This window comes from Sceloporus occidentalis, unplaced genomic scaffold, assembly GCF_023333645.1.
Source record: "Sceloporus occidentalis isolate IW3139 unplaced genomic scaffold, rSceOcc1.0.p SCAF_277, whole genome shotgun sequence".
NCBI classification, from domain to species: domain Eukaryota; kingdom Metazoa; phylum Chordata; class Lepidosauria; order Squamata; family Phrynosomatidae; genus Sceloporus; species Sceloporus occidentalis.
The window spans coordinates 790,927-807,500 of record NW_028317257.1 but is presented as its reverse complement, the minus strand read 5'-3'; positions in this window follow the sequence as shown (position 1 = coordinate 807,500).

The following is a 16,574-nucleotide window of genomic DNA, read 5'->3' as shown; positions in this document are numbered from 1 at the left end:
AATTCTTTTTGGTCAGGTCAGTCAAGGGTTTCGCAATAGTGCTATAGTTGGGGACAAACTTACGATAATAACCCGCAGTCCCTAGGAACGCTAGGACCTGTGTTTTAGTACGGGGTACTGGCCAGTTGGCAACCGCCTCTACTTTAGCGGGCTCTGGTCTCTGTCTCCCACACCCCACCCGGTGTCCTAGATATTGGACTTCAGACAGACCAATGTGGCACTTGTCTGGCTTAATTGTCAGCCCTGCATCGCGGATTCTGTCTAACACTGTCCGTAGATGCTGGAGATGTTCCCCCCAGGTGGCACTATGGATGGCTATGTCATCTAGATAGGCGCAGGCATACTCCTGCAACCCATCCAGCAGTCGGTCTATCATCCGCTGGAAGGTAGCCGGTGCATTCTTCATCCCAAACGGCATGACTTTGAACTGATACAAGCCATATGGGGTGATGAATGCAGACTTCGGCCTAGCCTCCGCGTCCAGAGGTATCTGCCAATAGCCCTTACATAAGTCGATAGTGGTGAGGAACCTTCCCCCTGCGATCCGGTCTAATAATTCGTCTACCCGGGGCATCGGGTACGCATCAGTCACGGTGCGGTCATTCAGTCGCCTATAGTCAACACAGAATCTGGTGGTGCCATCCTTCTTAGGGACGAGAACGACTGGGGAAGCCCAGGGGCTTACGGAGGGTTCGATGACCCCGAGATCGAGCATCTCCCTGATCTCCTGACGCATGCTTTCTCGGACAGCATCAGGGACGCGATAAGCGGGTTGCCTTAAGGGATGGGGGTCTGTGGTCTCCACTTTATGAACCGCAAGGGGGGTGTAGCCAGGTAGCGATGAGAACATTGCTTGTCGTTCCTCTAAGATCTGGGTGACCTGGTCCCTTTCTGAGCAGGCCAGCCCTTCTCCTAGCCTAACACTCTCTATACTTTTCTGGGTTTCAATATCCCCTGGTAAGCCTGGCAGAGGCAGACCCTCCCATTCCCCTACAGTGGGGCTGCATATGGCGACCACCGCCTCCTCCCTTTCCAAGTACGGCTTCAGCATGTTCACATGGAAGGTCCGCTGGACCCGCTCATCTGAACATCTGGCCACAATATAGGTGGTGTCACAGAGTCGTTGCGTTATCTTGTAAGGACCCTGCCAGGCTGCCTGCAGTTTGTTTTGCTTGACCGGACAGAGAGCCAATACTTTTTGCCCTATCTGAAAGGTGCGATCCCTAGCCGTCCGGTCATACCACCTCTTCTGTCTACCCTGAGCTCTCTGGAGATTGTCCTTCACTAGGGTCGTGTATCTCTGGAGCCTATCTCGGAGCCCCAATACATAGGTAACTACGGACGGGTCGTCCGTTGGTACCGTGCCTTCCCAGTGTTCCCGCAGGAGATCTAAGGGGCCTCGAACCCTCTGGCCATATAACAGCTCGAAGGGGGAGAACCCTGTGGACTCCTGCGGGACTTCCCGGTAGGCAAACAAGAGATGGGGCAGGTGGCGCTCCCAGTTCTTGTGCTCTGCGGCAAAGGTCCGAAGCATCTGCTTCAGAGTGCCATTAAATCTCTCGCATAACCCATTGGTTTGCGGATGGTACGGGGAGCTATCCTTCTAACATCCCCAGGTTCCAGCATGTACTGGCTGCCTTGGCTGGATAGGAGTGTGATTGCTGTTAGCAGTATATATATATATATATATATATATATATCTCCAGAAATGCATTTTAACCCCCTATATGCCACTCAGCCCCATGATATGCCTTTTAACCCCCTATATGCCAGAGTGGCATATAGGGGTATAAGGCATATCATGGGGAAGAGGGGCATATAGGGGGTTAAAAGGCATATCATGGGGCACAGTGGCATATAGGAGGGTATAAGACATTTCTGATATGCCTTTTAACCCCCTATATGCTTCTCTGCCCCATGATATGCCTTTTAACCCCCTATATGCCAGAGTGGCATATAGGGGTATAAGGCATATCATGGGGCAGAGGGGCATATAGGGGGTTAAAAGGCATATCATGGGGCACAGTGGCATATAGGAGGGTATAAGACATTTCTGATATGCCTTTTAACCCCCTATATGCCCCTCTGCCCCATGATATGCCTTTTAACCCCCTATATGCCCCTCTGCCCCATGATATGCCTTATACCCCTATATACCCCAGAGTGGCATATAGGGGTATAAGGCATATCATGGGGCAGAGGGGCATATAGGGGGTTAAAAGGCATATCATGGGGCACAGTGGCATATAGGAGGGTATAAGAAATTTCTGGAGGCAGAGTGGGATATAGAGGATTAAAAGGCACATCATGGGGCAGAGTGGCAAATAGGGGGGTATAAGGCATTTCTGGGGGCAGAGTGGCAAGCCTGGGGGCAGATGTGCATAACTGGGGGGGGCATGTTGGCAAATAAAAGGAAATAAAAAATATATTTTTCTCAATCATAGCTTTTATTAAAAATGTAAATTAGTTTATATGAATTAATATTTACTAGTAAAACTTTTTTCCTATAGGGTAGTCTTATATTCAGGCTTTTAGTTTTTTTCCTAAATTAATATTTTGATTTTGGGGGGTCGTCTTATAATCAGTGTCGTCTTATAATCGAGCAAATACGGTAATAAATGAAGGCATCTAGAGGAATTATTTGGTAAGTACGTACCTGGACAAGAAGCCTATCTTTGTCATCGCATCACACAGACTTTATACCATCGCACATGCAATAAAGTGAAGCATGCTGCAAATGTATAGCGCATGTACAAAAAGCAAAGCGAATACCATGTAAAGCAAGTGACAAGATCACAACTGAAAGCATTTAATCAGAGTTGCGCTTATTGAAACCATTATTGTTTCAGTAAGAACGTCTTCAAACTCTTAGAAAAGAATAACAATGTTTCCATCTTTGTTCACAAGGCCGCTTCATAAATAGCAATTAGAGAATAATCTTGCTCTTGCTGGCTTCATGTTAACAAGCCTTCTACGTATCAGATCTCATTTAACGCGAAACGGAACCACGATACCGGTAAGGAGAGGGCCACTGCACCTACATAGTGCGACTGCGGCAACCACCTCCTTCCCTGTACAGAAGGGTGAAAAGCCAACAAAATAATAATAATAATGATAACAATAAAATTATAAAATACGGTCTTTGCCATTGGACCCAATTACCGTTATCGTTTAAAAAGGACATGCGGAATCATACACAATTAAACTAATATAATATTAAATGATTATTATGTGCTAAGCTCAGATGTACTTACTCCTGTGACTCGAACACCGCCTTCCGTACCAGAAAACAGCAGATAGAGGGATCCGGCCATCACCACCTTATGCAAAGTAGCGCCGAGCCGTGGCCTACGAATCAGAAAAGACTCGGTATGAAGCCTTTTCATCATATCGTACATTTATCGTGTAACTCAGATTATATACGATTATATCTCAATAATTTGCCAGATGTTGTGTACGAACAAGAAGGCAGCAGCTTATAAATCCCAGGCAGACCGACACGTCTGCAAACTGTTCTTCTTAGACCAGCCGTGGACTTGCTGTATGGTACACCCGCCATTGTTTGGTGGTCAGTGGGTTGGATAGTATCCCCTACACTCACCACCTCCGACCTTTAGTGGCCGCTGGACTTAAACCACCTTTTTGTCACCTGTCTGGCCCAGACAAATTGTTCTCTCAAACCATATACTGCAATGTGTATATATGTGACATGATCAAAGGATCTCCTCAACCGAGCCATAAACCCCACTGCTTGGAAACAAGCAGATACACAGGGCAAGGCCAGAAAATCAGGACTACCCCACCAAAAAGGACACTTGGGTGGTAGGTCTCTGGGGTATTATTTTATGGTTGTATGTAAATAGTACTTAATGGCAAAGACTTTTTGAGGATTTTTTTCCCCCAAGGTCCCCATAAGCATACCTGGGAACTCTGCGGGTCAACATCGAAAGAGAAGACGGCAAAAAACGGAACAAATAACCCAGTGGATTTTTGGTAATTTTCATTTATTATCTATTGGTTTGGGGAAAGGGTACATGGAGGGGGAATCACAGGAGAATCACAGGGAACTTGGGGGTTCAGCATCTCCCAGGTCTTCTTGGGAACGTTATTCGATGCCACAGACGCAAACGCAGAAGAACCCGGCCTTGAATCTTTTTGGCTTGAAGAGCCTTCTTAAAAATCTGGCTGCTTTCCCCCCTCTTGGCATTTTGGCGGAGAGAGTCTCTGAGCGGGAGCTCATTTCAACGCCGATCTCAGAGGCGGCTCTCCTGTGCACATCGTTCTCGTGTTGGTGGTAACTGAGCTGTGAACTAATCTCCGACAGTGTGTCCGTGTGCACGTCTTCGTACGGCCGGTAAGTAATCACATAAGGAGGCTCCATGTCTCCACTGGGAAGATCTGCACCCATTTCTAGACTTATCTCGGATACCGTCCTCATGTGTACGTCATCCACCTCACAGCCGGGATCGTAAGGCGGCTCGTTCTCTTCCACGCCGTAGAAGATGATGTTTTTATAGTACAGATTTCTGAAACAATCCTCCTTTAAGATATCCATCTCTATATTCTGTCAGTGAAGTCAATAGCACACTACAAAAGGCAGTAGGTAGCAACAGACTGCTCTGTTCCTGATCTACACTGCTGTGTGCGCTTCACCATCTCTGATGTCATAGAGCAGTAGAACCGACAACAATCATCCATACCAACACACCGTATCCAACGCAAACAAAACAAAAACCAGCAGGCAAAATTATATCAGAAACACGATAATCTATTAAATGATTACATACACAACCTATACCCGGGTTTTCACTATATACATACACATATCTATCTACAGGCAGAACCCGGGTATAGGATGTGCAGTAAACTGTATAATTAAACAGATTAGCCTTCATTTTATGTAGCATCCCCGCACTGTGCTCAAAGCATGAAACATACGTGTAACAGGTCTCTAATGACCAAGGTAATTAGAAGAAGAGTAAGCAGGTCCTTGAAACATGGTTTAGGTGGCCTCCATAGGGGATTTATACCAATATATAACAATAATATATAGTGATCACAAAGAACCACGTTCATTCGTCAATCCATTAATGACAAGTGACGATCCTGGCACATCACCCGAAAAAGAAGGGTTAACGACAATTGACCTGCCAGGACCGTCATGACTTTAAAACAGGATTGGCCAACTAGGTACCATGACACCTGTTGGTTTAAATGAGCAATTGTCCTTTTCCGCATTTTTAAAATATCTTTCCATTGGTGATTTTAACTTTTGTTTTTATTCCTTTGTTGTAGTTTACATACCTATGCGCCATATTGGCTTTACAATCAGTGGATACCCCAACCAGAAATCACCAAGGATCTACATATAAAGAAAAGAATAATATGGAAAATCAACGATGACAGAAGCCAAAAATAATATTTACATATTATATGCATTCAATATTTAGATAATTAAGCGCCACGCTGTTCTTTCCAAGCAATCGCATGCAGAATTTGGAGGCGTTGAAGACATAGTGTGGCCCCACCGCTACTCCAGTATTATAGCGCCATCATATTCAGCAGTGCTGTCCAACGAGTGAATGACTGACCAAGGTAGACGTCCATGCATTGTACAGCACTACTTTAGTCTCTATTACCGTATTTGCTCGATTATAAGACGAGGTTTTTTCCAGAGCAAATGCTCTGAAAAATACCCCTCGTCTTATAATCGAGGTCGTCTTCTAATCAGACCTCATTCTGCTGGGGCCGTGCTGCTTACCGGGCTTTGATCGCGAGCAGCGTCTCTGCTATTAGCAGCAGGAGAACAGGAAGCTAGCACAGTCCTCACATAATCTACCTCCCCCCTCCTTCCTCTGGGTGCGGGGCCAGAGAAGTTGCTCGCACAGCCGGCTGGGAGATCTGCAGTTCAGGTAAGGGGGTGGGGGGGGGGTTTGAGCGTGTGTGTGTATGTGTGATTAATGAAATGAATGGGTATTTAAATGTTTGTGAATGAGTGTGTGTGTGATAGCATGGATGTGTAAGGGGGGTGGCGGTGGTAGCATGGCATAGGGAGGCTGTAATCACACTTCTAACATCCCCAGGTTCCAGCATGTACTGGCTGCCTTGGCTGGATAGGAGTGTGATTGCTGTTAGCAGTATATATATATATATATCTCCAGAAATGCATTTTAACCCCCTATATGCCACTCAGCACCATGATATGCCTTTTAACCCCCTATATGCCAGAGTGGCATACAGGGGTATAAGGCATATCATGGGGCAGAGGGGCATATAGGGGGTTAAAAGGCATATCATGGGGCACAGTGGCATATAGGAGGGTATAAGACATTTCTGATATGCCTTTTAACCCCCTATATGCCCCTCTGCCCCATGATATGCCTTTTAACCCCCTATATGCCAGAGTGGCATATAGCGGTATAAGGCATATCATGGGGCAGAGGGGCATATAGGGGGTTAAAAGGCATATCATGGGGCACAGTGGCATATAGGAGGGTATAAGAAATTTCTGGAGGCAGAGTGGCATATAGAGGATTAAAAGGCACATCATGGGGCAGAGTGGCAAATAGGGGGGTATAAGGCATTTCTGGGGGCAGAGTGGCAAGCCTGGGGGCAGATGTGCATAACTGGGGGGGGCATGTTGGCAAATAAAAGGAAATAAAAAATATATTTTTCTCAATCATAGCTTTTATTAAAAATGTAAATTAGTTTATATGAATTAATATTTACTAGTAAAACTTTTTTCCTATAGGGTAGTCTTATATTCAGGCTTTTTGTTTTTTTCCTAAATTAATATTTTGATTTTGGGGGGTCGTCTTATAATCAGTGTCGTCTTATAATCGAGCAAATACGGTAATAAATGAAGGCATCTAGAGGAATTATTTGGTAAGTACGTACCTGGACAAGAAGCCTATCTTTGTCATCGCATCACACAGACTTTATACCATCGCACATGCAATAAAGTGAAGCATGCTGCAAATGTATAGCGCATGTACAAAAAGCAAAGCGAATACCATGTAAAGCAAGTGACAAGATCACAACTGAAAGCATTTAATCAGAGTTGCGCTTATTGAAACCATTATTGTTTCAGTAAGAACGTCTTCAAACTCTTAGAAAAGAATAACAATGTTTCCATCTTTGTTCACAAGGCCGCTTCATAAATAGCAATTAGAGAATAATCTTGCTCTTGCTGGCTTCATGTTAACAAGCCTTCTACGTATCAGATCTCATTTAACGCGAAACGGAACCACGATACCGGTAAGGAGAGGGCCACTGCACCTACATAGTGCGACTGCGGCAACCACCTCCTTCTCTGTACAGAAGGGTGAAAAGCCAACAAAATAATAATAATAATGATAACAATAAAATTATAAAATACGGTCTTTGCCATTGGACCCAATTACCGTTATCGTTTAAAAAGGACATGCGGAATCATACACAATTACACTAATATAATATTAAACGATTATTATGTGCTAAGCTCAGATGTACTTACTCCTGTGACTCGAACACCGCCTTCCGTACCAGAAAACAGCAGATAGAGGGATCCGGCCATCACCACCTTATGCAAAGTAGCGCCGAGCCGTGGCCTACGAATCAGAAAAGACTCGGTATGAAGCCTTTTCATCATATCGTACATTTATCGTGTAACTCAGATTATATACGATTATATCTCAATAATTTGCCAGATGTTGTGTACGAACAAGAAGGCAGCAGTTTATAAATCCCAGGCAGACCGACACGTCTGCAAACTGTTCTTCTTAGACCAGCCGTGGACTTGCTGTATGGTACACCCGCCATTGTTTGGTGGTCAGTGGGTTGGATAGTATCCCCTACACTCACCACGTCCGACCTTTAGTGGCCGCTGGACTTAAACCACCTTTTTGTCACCGGTCTGGCCCAGACAAATTGTTCTCTCAAACCATATACTGCAATGTGTATATATGTGACATGATCAAAGGATCTCCTCAACCGAGCCATAAACCCCACTGCTTGGAAACAAGCAGATACACAGGGCAAGGCCAGAAAATCAGGACTACCCCACCAAAAAGGACACTTGGGTGGTAGGTCTCTGGGGTATTATTTTATGGTTGTATGTAAATAGTACTTAATGGCAAAGACTTTTTGAGGATTTTTTTCCCCCAAGGTCCCCATAAGCATACCTGGGAACTCTGCGGGTCAACATCGAAAGAGAAGACGGCAAAAAACGGAACAAATAACCCAGTGGATTTTTGGTAATTTTCATTTATTATCTATTGGTTTGGGGAAAGGGTACATGGAGGGGGAATCACAGGAGAATCACAGGGAACTTGGGGGTTCAGCATCTCCCAGGTCTTCTTGGGAACGTTATTCGATGCCACAGACGCAAACGCAGAAGAACCTGGCCTTGAATCTTTTTGGCTTCAAGAGCCTTCTAAAAAATCTGGCTGCTTTCCCCCCTCTTGGCATTTTGGCGGAGAGAGTCTCTGAGCGGGAGCTCATTTCAACGCCGATGTCAGAGGCGGCTCTCCTGTGCACATCGTTCTCGTGTTGGTGGTAACTGAGCTGTGAACTAATCTCCGACAGTGTGTCCATGTGCACGTCTTCGTACGGCCGGTAAGTAATCACATAAGGAGGCTCCATGTCTCCACTGGGAAGATCTGCACCCATTTCTAGACTTATTTCGGATACCGTCCTCATGTGTACGTCATCTACCTCGCAGCCGGGATCGTAAGGCGGCTCGTTCTCTTCCACGCCGTAGAAGATGATGTTTTTATAGTACAGATTTCTGAAACAATCCTCCTTTAAGATATCCATCTCTATATTCTCTCAAAGAAGTCAATAGCACACTACAAAAGGCAGTAGGTAGCAACAGACTGCTCCGTTCCTGATCTACACTGTTGTGTGCGCTTCACCATCTCTGATGTCATAGAGCAGTAGAACCGACAACAATCATCCATACCAACACACCGTATCCAACGCAAACAAAACAAAAACCAGCAGGCAAAATTATATCAGAAACACGATAATCTATTAAATGATTACATACACAACCTATACCCGGGTTTTCACTATATATATATACACATATCTATCTACAGGCAGAACCCGGGTATAGGATGTGCAGTAAACTGTATAATTAAACAGATTAGCCTTCATTTTATGTAGCATCCCCGCACTGTGCTCAAAGCATGAAACATACGTGTAACAGGTCTCTAATGACAAAGGTAATTAGAAGAAGAGTAAGCAGGTCCTTGAAACATGGTTTAGGTGGCCTCCATAGGGGATTTATACCAATATATAACAATAATATATAGTGATCACAAAGAACCACGTTCATTCGTCAATCCATTAATGACAAGTGACGATCCTGGCACATCACCCGAAAAAGAAGGGTTAACGACAATTGACCTGCCAGGACCGTCATGACTTTAAAACAGGATTGGCCAACTAGGTACCATGACACCTGTTGGTTTAAATGAGCAATTGTCCTTTTCCGCATTTTTAAAATATCTTTCCATTGGTGATTTTAACTTTTGTTTTTATTCCTTTGTTGTAGTTTACATACCTATGCGCCATATTGGCTTTACAATCGGTAGATACCCCAACCAGAAATCACCAAGGATCTACATATAAAGAAAAGAAAAATATGGAAAATCAACGATGACAGAAGCCAAAAATAATATTTACATATTATATGCATTCAATATTTAGATAATTAAGCGCCACGCTGTTCTTTCCAAGCAATCGCATGCAGAATTTGGAGGCGTTGAAGACATAGTGTGGCCCCACCGCTACTCCAGTATTATAGCGCCATCATATTCAGCAGTGCTGTCCAACGAGTGAATGACTGAAAAAGGTAGACATCCATGCATTGTACAGCACTACTTTAGTCTCTATTACCGTATTTGCTCGATTATAAGACGAGGTTTTTTCCAGAGCAAATGCTCTGAAAAATACCCCTCATCTTATAATCGAGGTCGTCTTCTAATCAGACCTCATTCTGCTGGGGCCGTGCTGCTTACCGGGCTTTGATCGCGAGCAGCGTCTCTGCTATTAGCAGCAGGAGAACAGGAAGCTACCGTGTTTCCCCGATAGTAAGACCCCCCGATTGTAAGACGTATCGGGAGTTTCAGAGAGGTCAGCTAATATAAGCCGTACCCCGAAAGTAAGACATATGTCTTACTTTCGGGGAAACACGGGGGGATTTGCCTCCAGTGCCCTCCCCCTCCGACTGAAGAGACAGCGCCGTTTTGATCAGTCTGCCGACAGGTGTCACTGGCTCTGTGTCCTCCCGGAAAAAGGTCAGTGCTCGTCATACAGAGAGAGACCAAGGAGGGGGAGGGGGGTGTGAAGAGATTCTCTGCAGCTCTTATTGTAACCGCAAGATGCAGCTGAGGAGGACTACAAGTCCCAACATACCGGGCTGTGTGGGCTTCCTTTTATTAACCTGTTTTGTGGTGAATACAATACTGTTCAGGTTGTTAATAAATGTTAATTTTATGGTTAAAACAAAAAATTCGACAATTTTTTCCCAATATAAGACATACCCCGAAAGTAAGACATAGTGGGGCTTTTAGGGATAAAAAGAAAGTAAGACACTGTCTTACTTTCGGGGAAACACGGTAGCACAGTCCTCACATAATCTACCTCCCCCTCCTTCCTCTGGGTGCGGGGCCAGAGAAGTTGCTCGCACAGCCGGGCCCCTGCAGAAGTCTGCGAGTGGGAGATCTGCAGTTCAGGTAAGGGGGGGGGGGGGGGTTTGAGCGTGTGTGTGTATGTGTGATTAATGAAATGAATGAGTATTTAAATGTTTGTGAATGAGTGTGTGTGATAGCATGGATGTGTAAGGGGGGTGGTGGTGGTAGCATGGCATAGGGAGGCTGTAATCACACTTCTAACATCCCCAGGTTCCAGCATGTACTGGCTGCCTTGACTGGATAGGAGTGTGATTGCTGTTAGCAGTATATATATATATATATATATATATATATATATATCTCCAGAAATGCATTTTAACCCCCTATATGCCACTCAGCCCCATGATATGCCTTTTAACCCCCTATATGCCAGAGTGGCATATAGGGGTATAAGGCATATCATGGGGAAGAGGGGCATATAGGGGGTTAAAAGGCATATCATGGGGCACAGTGGCATATAGGAGGGTATAAGACATTTCTGATATGCCTTTTAACCCCCTATATGCTTCTCTGCCCCATGATATGCCTTTTAACCCCCTATATGCCAGAGTGGCATATAGGGGTATAAGGCATATCATGGGGCAGAGGGGCATATAGGGGGTTAAAAGGCATATCATGGGGCACAGTGGCCTATAGGAGGGTATAAGACATTTCTGATATGCCTTTTAACCCCCTATATGCCCCTCTGCCCCATGATATGCCTTTTAACCCCCTATATGCCAGAGTGGCATATAGGGGTATAAGGCATATCATGGGGCAGAGGGGCATATAGGGGGTTAAAAGGCATATCATGGGGCACAGTGGCATATAGGAGGGTATAAGAAATTTCTGGAGGTAGAGTGGCATATAGAGGATTAAAAGGCACATCATGGGGCAGAGTGGCAAATAGGGGGGTATAAGGCATTTCTGGGGGCAGAGTGGCAAGCCTGGGGGCAGATGTGCATAACTGGGGGGGGCATGTTGGCAAATAAAAGGAAATAAAAAATATATTTTTCTCAATCATAGCTTTTATTAAAAATGTAAATTAGTTTATATGAATTAATATTTACTAGTAAAACTTTTTTCCTATAGGGTAGTCTTATATTCAGGCTTTTTGTTTTTTTCCTAAATTAATATTTTGATTTTGGGGGGTCGTCTTATAATCAGTGTCGTCTTATAATCGAGCAAATACGGTAATAAATGAAGGCATCTAGAGGAATTATTTGGTAAGTACGTACCTGGACAAGAAGCCTATCTTTGTCATCGCATCACACAGACTTTATACCATCGCACATGCAATAAAGTGAAGCATGCTGCAAATGTATAGCGCATGTACAAAAAGCAAAGCGAATACCATGTAAAGCAAGTGACAAGATCACAACTGAAAGCATTTAATCAGAGTTGCGCTTATTGAAACCATTATTGTTTCAGTAAGAACGTCTTCAAACTCTTAGAAAAGAATAACAATGTTTCCATCTTTGTTCACAAGGCCGCTTCATAAATAGCAATTAGAGAATAATCTTGCTCTTGCTGGCTTCATGTTAACAAGCCTTCTACGTATCAGATCTCATTTAACGCGAAACGGAACCACGATACCGGTAAGGAGAGGGCCACTGCACCTACATAGTGCGACTGCGGCAACCACCTCCTTCCCTGTACAGAAGGGTGAAAAGCCAACAAAATAATAATAATAATGATAACAATAAAATTATAAAATACGGTCTGTGCCATTGGACCCAATTACCGTTATCGTTTAAAAAGGACATGCGGAATCATACACAATTAAACTAATATAATATTAAATGATTATTATGTGCTAAGCTCAGATGTACTTACTCCTGTGACTCGAACACCGCCTTCCGTACCAGAAAACAGCAGATAGAGGGATCCGGCCATCACCACCTTATGCAAAGTAGCGCCGAGCCGTGGCCTACAAATCAGAAAAGACTCGGTATGAAGCCTTTTCATCATATCGTACATTTATCGTGTAACTCAGGTTATATACGATTATATCTCAATAATTTGCCAGATGTTGTGTACGAACAAGAAGGCAGCAGCTTATAAATCCCAGGCAGACCGACACGTCTGCAAACTGTTCTTCTTAGACCAGCCGTGGACTTGCTGTATGGTACACCCGCCATTGTTTGGTGGTCAGTGGGTTGGATAGTATCCCCTACACTCACCACGTCCGACCTTTAGTGGCCGCTGGACTTAAACCACCTTTTTGTCACCGGTCTGGCCCAGACAAATTGTTCTCTCAAACCATATACTGCAATGTGTATATATGTGACATGATCAAAGGATCTCCTCAACCGAGCCATAAACCCCACTGCTTGGAAACAAGCAGATACACAGGGCAAGGCCAGAAAATCAGGACTACCCCACCAAAAAGGACACTTGGGTGGTAGGTCTCTGGGGTATTATTTTATGGTTGTATGTAAATAGTACTTAATGGCAAAGACTTTTTGAGGATTTTTTTCCCCCAAGGTCCCCATAAGCATACCTGGGAACTCTGCGGGTCAACATCGAAAGAGAAGACGGCAAAAAACGGAACAAATAACCCAGTGGATTTTTGGTAATTTTCATTTATTATCTATTGGTTTGGGGAAAGGGTACATGGAGGGGGAATCACAGGAGAATCACAGGGAACTTGGGGGTTCAGCATCTCCCAGGTCTTCTTGGGAACGTTATTCGATGCCACAGACGCAAACGCAGAAGAACCTGGCCTTGAATCTTTTTGGCTTGAAGAGCCTTCTTAAAAATCTGGCTGCTTTCCCCCCTCTTGGCATTTTGGCGGAGAGAGTCTCTGAGCGGGAGCTCATTTCAACGCCGATCTCGGAGGCGGCTCTCCTGTGCACATCGTTCTCGTGTTGGTGGTAACTGAGCTGTGAACTAATCTCCGACAGTGTGTCCATGTGCACGTCTTCGTACGGCCGGTAAGTAATCACATAAGGAGGCTCCATGTCTCCACTGGGAAGATCTGCACCCATTTCTAGACTTATCTCGGATACCGTCCTCATGTGTACGTCATCCACCTCGCAGCCGGGATCGTAAGGCGGCTCGTTCTCTTCCACGCCGTAGAAGATGATGTTTTTATAGTACAGATTTCTGAAACAATCCTCCTTTAAGATATCCATCTCTATATTCTGTCAATGAAATCAATAGCACACTACAAAAGGCAGTAGGTAGCAACAGACTGCTCCGTTCCTGATCTACACTGCTGTGTGCGCTTCACCATCTCTGATGTCATAGAGCAGTAGAACCGACAACAATCATCCATACCAACACACCGTATCCAACGCAAACAAAACAAAAACCAGCAGGCAAAATTATATCAGAAACACGATAATCTATTAAATGATTACATACACAACCTATACCCGGGTTTTCACTATATACATACACATATCTATCTACAGGCAGAACCCGGGTATAGGATGTGCAGTAAACTGTATAATTAAACAGATTAGCCTTCATTTTATGTAGCATCCCGCACTGTGTTCAAAGCATGAAACATACGTGTAACAGGTCTCTAATGACCAAGGTAATTAGAAGAAGAGTAAGCAGGTCCTTGAAACATGGTTTAGGTGGCCTCCATAGGGGATTTATACCAATAAATAACAATAATATATAGTGATCACAAAGAACCACGTTCATTCGTCAATCCATTAATGACAAGTGACGATCCTGGCACATCACCCGAAAAAGAAGGGTTAACGACAATTGACCTGCCAGGACCGTCATGACTTTAAAACAGGATTGGCCAACTAGGTACCATGACACCTGTTGGTTTAAATGAGCAATTGTCCTTTTTCGCATTTTTAAAATATCTTTCCATTGGTGATTTTAACTTTTGTTTTTATTCCTTTGTTGTAGTTTACATACCTATGCGCCATATTGGCTTTACAATCGGTGGATACCCCAACCAGAAATCACCAAGGATCTACATATAAAGAAAAGAATAATATGGAAAATCAACGATGACAGAAGCCAAAAATAATATTTACATATTATATGCATTCAATATTTAGATAATTAAGCGCCACGCTGTTCTTTCCAAGCAATCGCATGCAGAATTTGGAGGCGTTGAAGACATAGTGTGGCCCCACCGCTACTCCAGTATTATAGCGCCATCATATTCAGCAGTGCTGTCCAACGAGTGAATGACTGACCAAGGTAGACGTCCATGCATTGTACAGCACTACTTGTCATAAATCAAGTACTTACCCCCGCCATCGTTCCCACGCTGAAGTCTCCGTTCCTTCCCGGCTTACTGACACAGCAGCAAGCAGGGCCTCTCCAGCTACACTCCCACGCAGCTGCAGCCGGAGGTTAACAGGAGGGAGGGGGCGCTCGCTCCGTTGCCAGGGAGACGCGTCTCCCTCTAGCTGCCGGCAGAATCAAGTTAAACGTAGGACACGCTCCACCGTTGCCATAGCAACACGTTTCAAATACTGACGTCATTTTGGCGCCAAATTTGAACGTATTTAGACGCTTCAGTCCCAGTATCCTTTGCTGAAGTATCAGTTGAAGTTTATTTCCTATACTGAAGCGTTCTCTGTGTTTTGACCCTTCGTGTACCAGTCCCTATTCTCGCTTACCGACCATTATCTATTTTGCTGCCTGCCTTTGACCCTTGCTTGTTTTTGACGCTGCCTCTGCTTATGCCCTATTGTACCTCGTCTGGATTTTGTCCTGTGTGGATTGGTGTTTTTGCGATTAGGAACCTTTCGCTTACCAGCTCACTTACGGATAGTGACAGTATACTTCAGCCATGACTATGGTCCCTGCAGGACTCCAAGCCACGCTTTCAGATATGAACGAAAAGATGGAGAAGCTGGCCCAAATGATGATGGACATGCAAGCTCAATATGGAAATCTTCATAATGAAGTAGCGGACCTAAAGAACCGGAGACCGAAAGACCTTCCGTACGTTTATTACGAATTGCGAACTCATATTCTCTGTTAAACCACGTACTTATAATTCTGACTCAGTGAAGATTCGTTCAATAATTTTGTTAATGGAGGGTGAACCTGCCAGTTGGGCACATCGTTTATTATCTTCAAATGATCCTGTTATTCATAATTATACCTCCTTTATTGCTGCTTTGTCCTCATTATACGATGACCCACACCTCCACTCCTCGGCATGTTCAGCTATCCGTACCCTATCGCAAGGCCGCCGTCCAGTGGAGGAGTACATTACAGAGTTCCGATGCCTCGCTGCGGATACTAAATGGAACGATTATGCCCTCGCTGACCAATTTCGCTTAGGTCTTTCGGATGCTGTGCGTGACGAATTGGCTCATGGCCAAGTTCCCGATTCACTTGAACCTCTCATGGCTTTGGCTCTTTCTATTGATCGGAGATTGCGAGAACGTAGGGCCGAGAAACATCGTTCCTGGACTCCCTCATGGAGAACATCTATGCCTCGTTCACAGGATCCTACTCCTACATCCTCACCTCTATCAGAGGTGGAACCTATGCAGATTGGGCTAGCAAGATCTTCTCTGTCCACTCAAGAAAAGAACAGACGTAGGGACAATAATTTATGTTTATATTGTGGAGCGGATTCCCATCTCCTGTCGGCCTGCCCTATCTGTCCTAAATCACCTAGAGGTGAGTCCAGAAACAGATCGTATTGTATTTCGTCCATACTTCTGGAGACCGCTACTCACCTATCTGTTCCTCTGCGTTTACAGTGGGGGTCTCATCAACTTCATCTCCAAGCCATCATCGACTCCGGGGCAAGCAGCAATATAATTGATAAAGAATACCTCGCCAAACAGAAGATCCCTACCTCTTCTAAGAAACATGAGGTATTTATCCAGACCATTGATGGCTCACCTGTGTCTTCCGGACCAGTGCATTTAGAGACTGTCCCACTCACCTGTTCTATAGGGAATAGACATACAG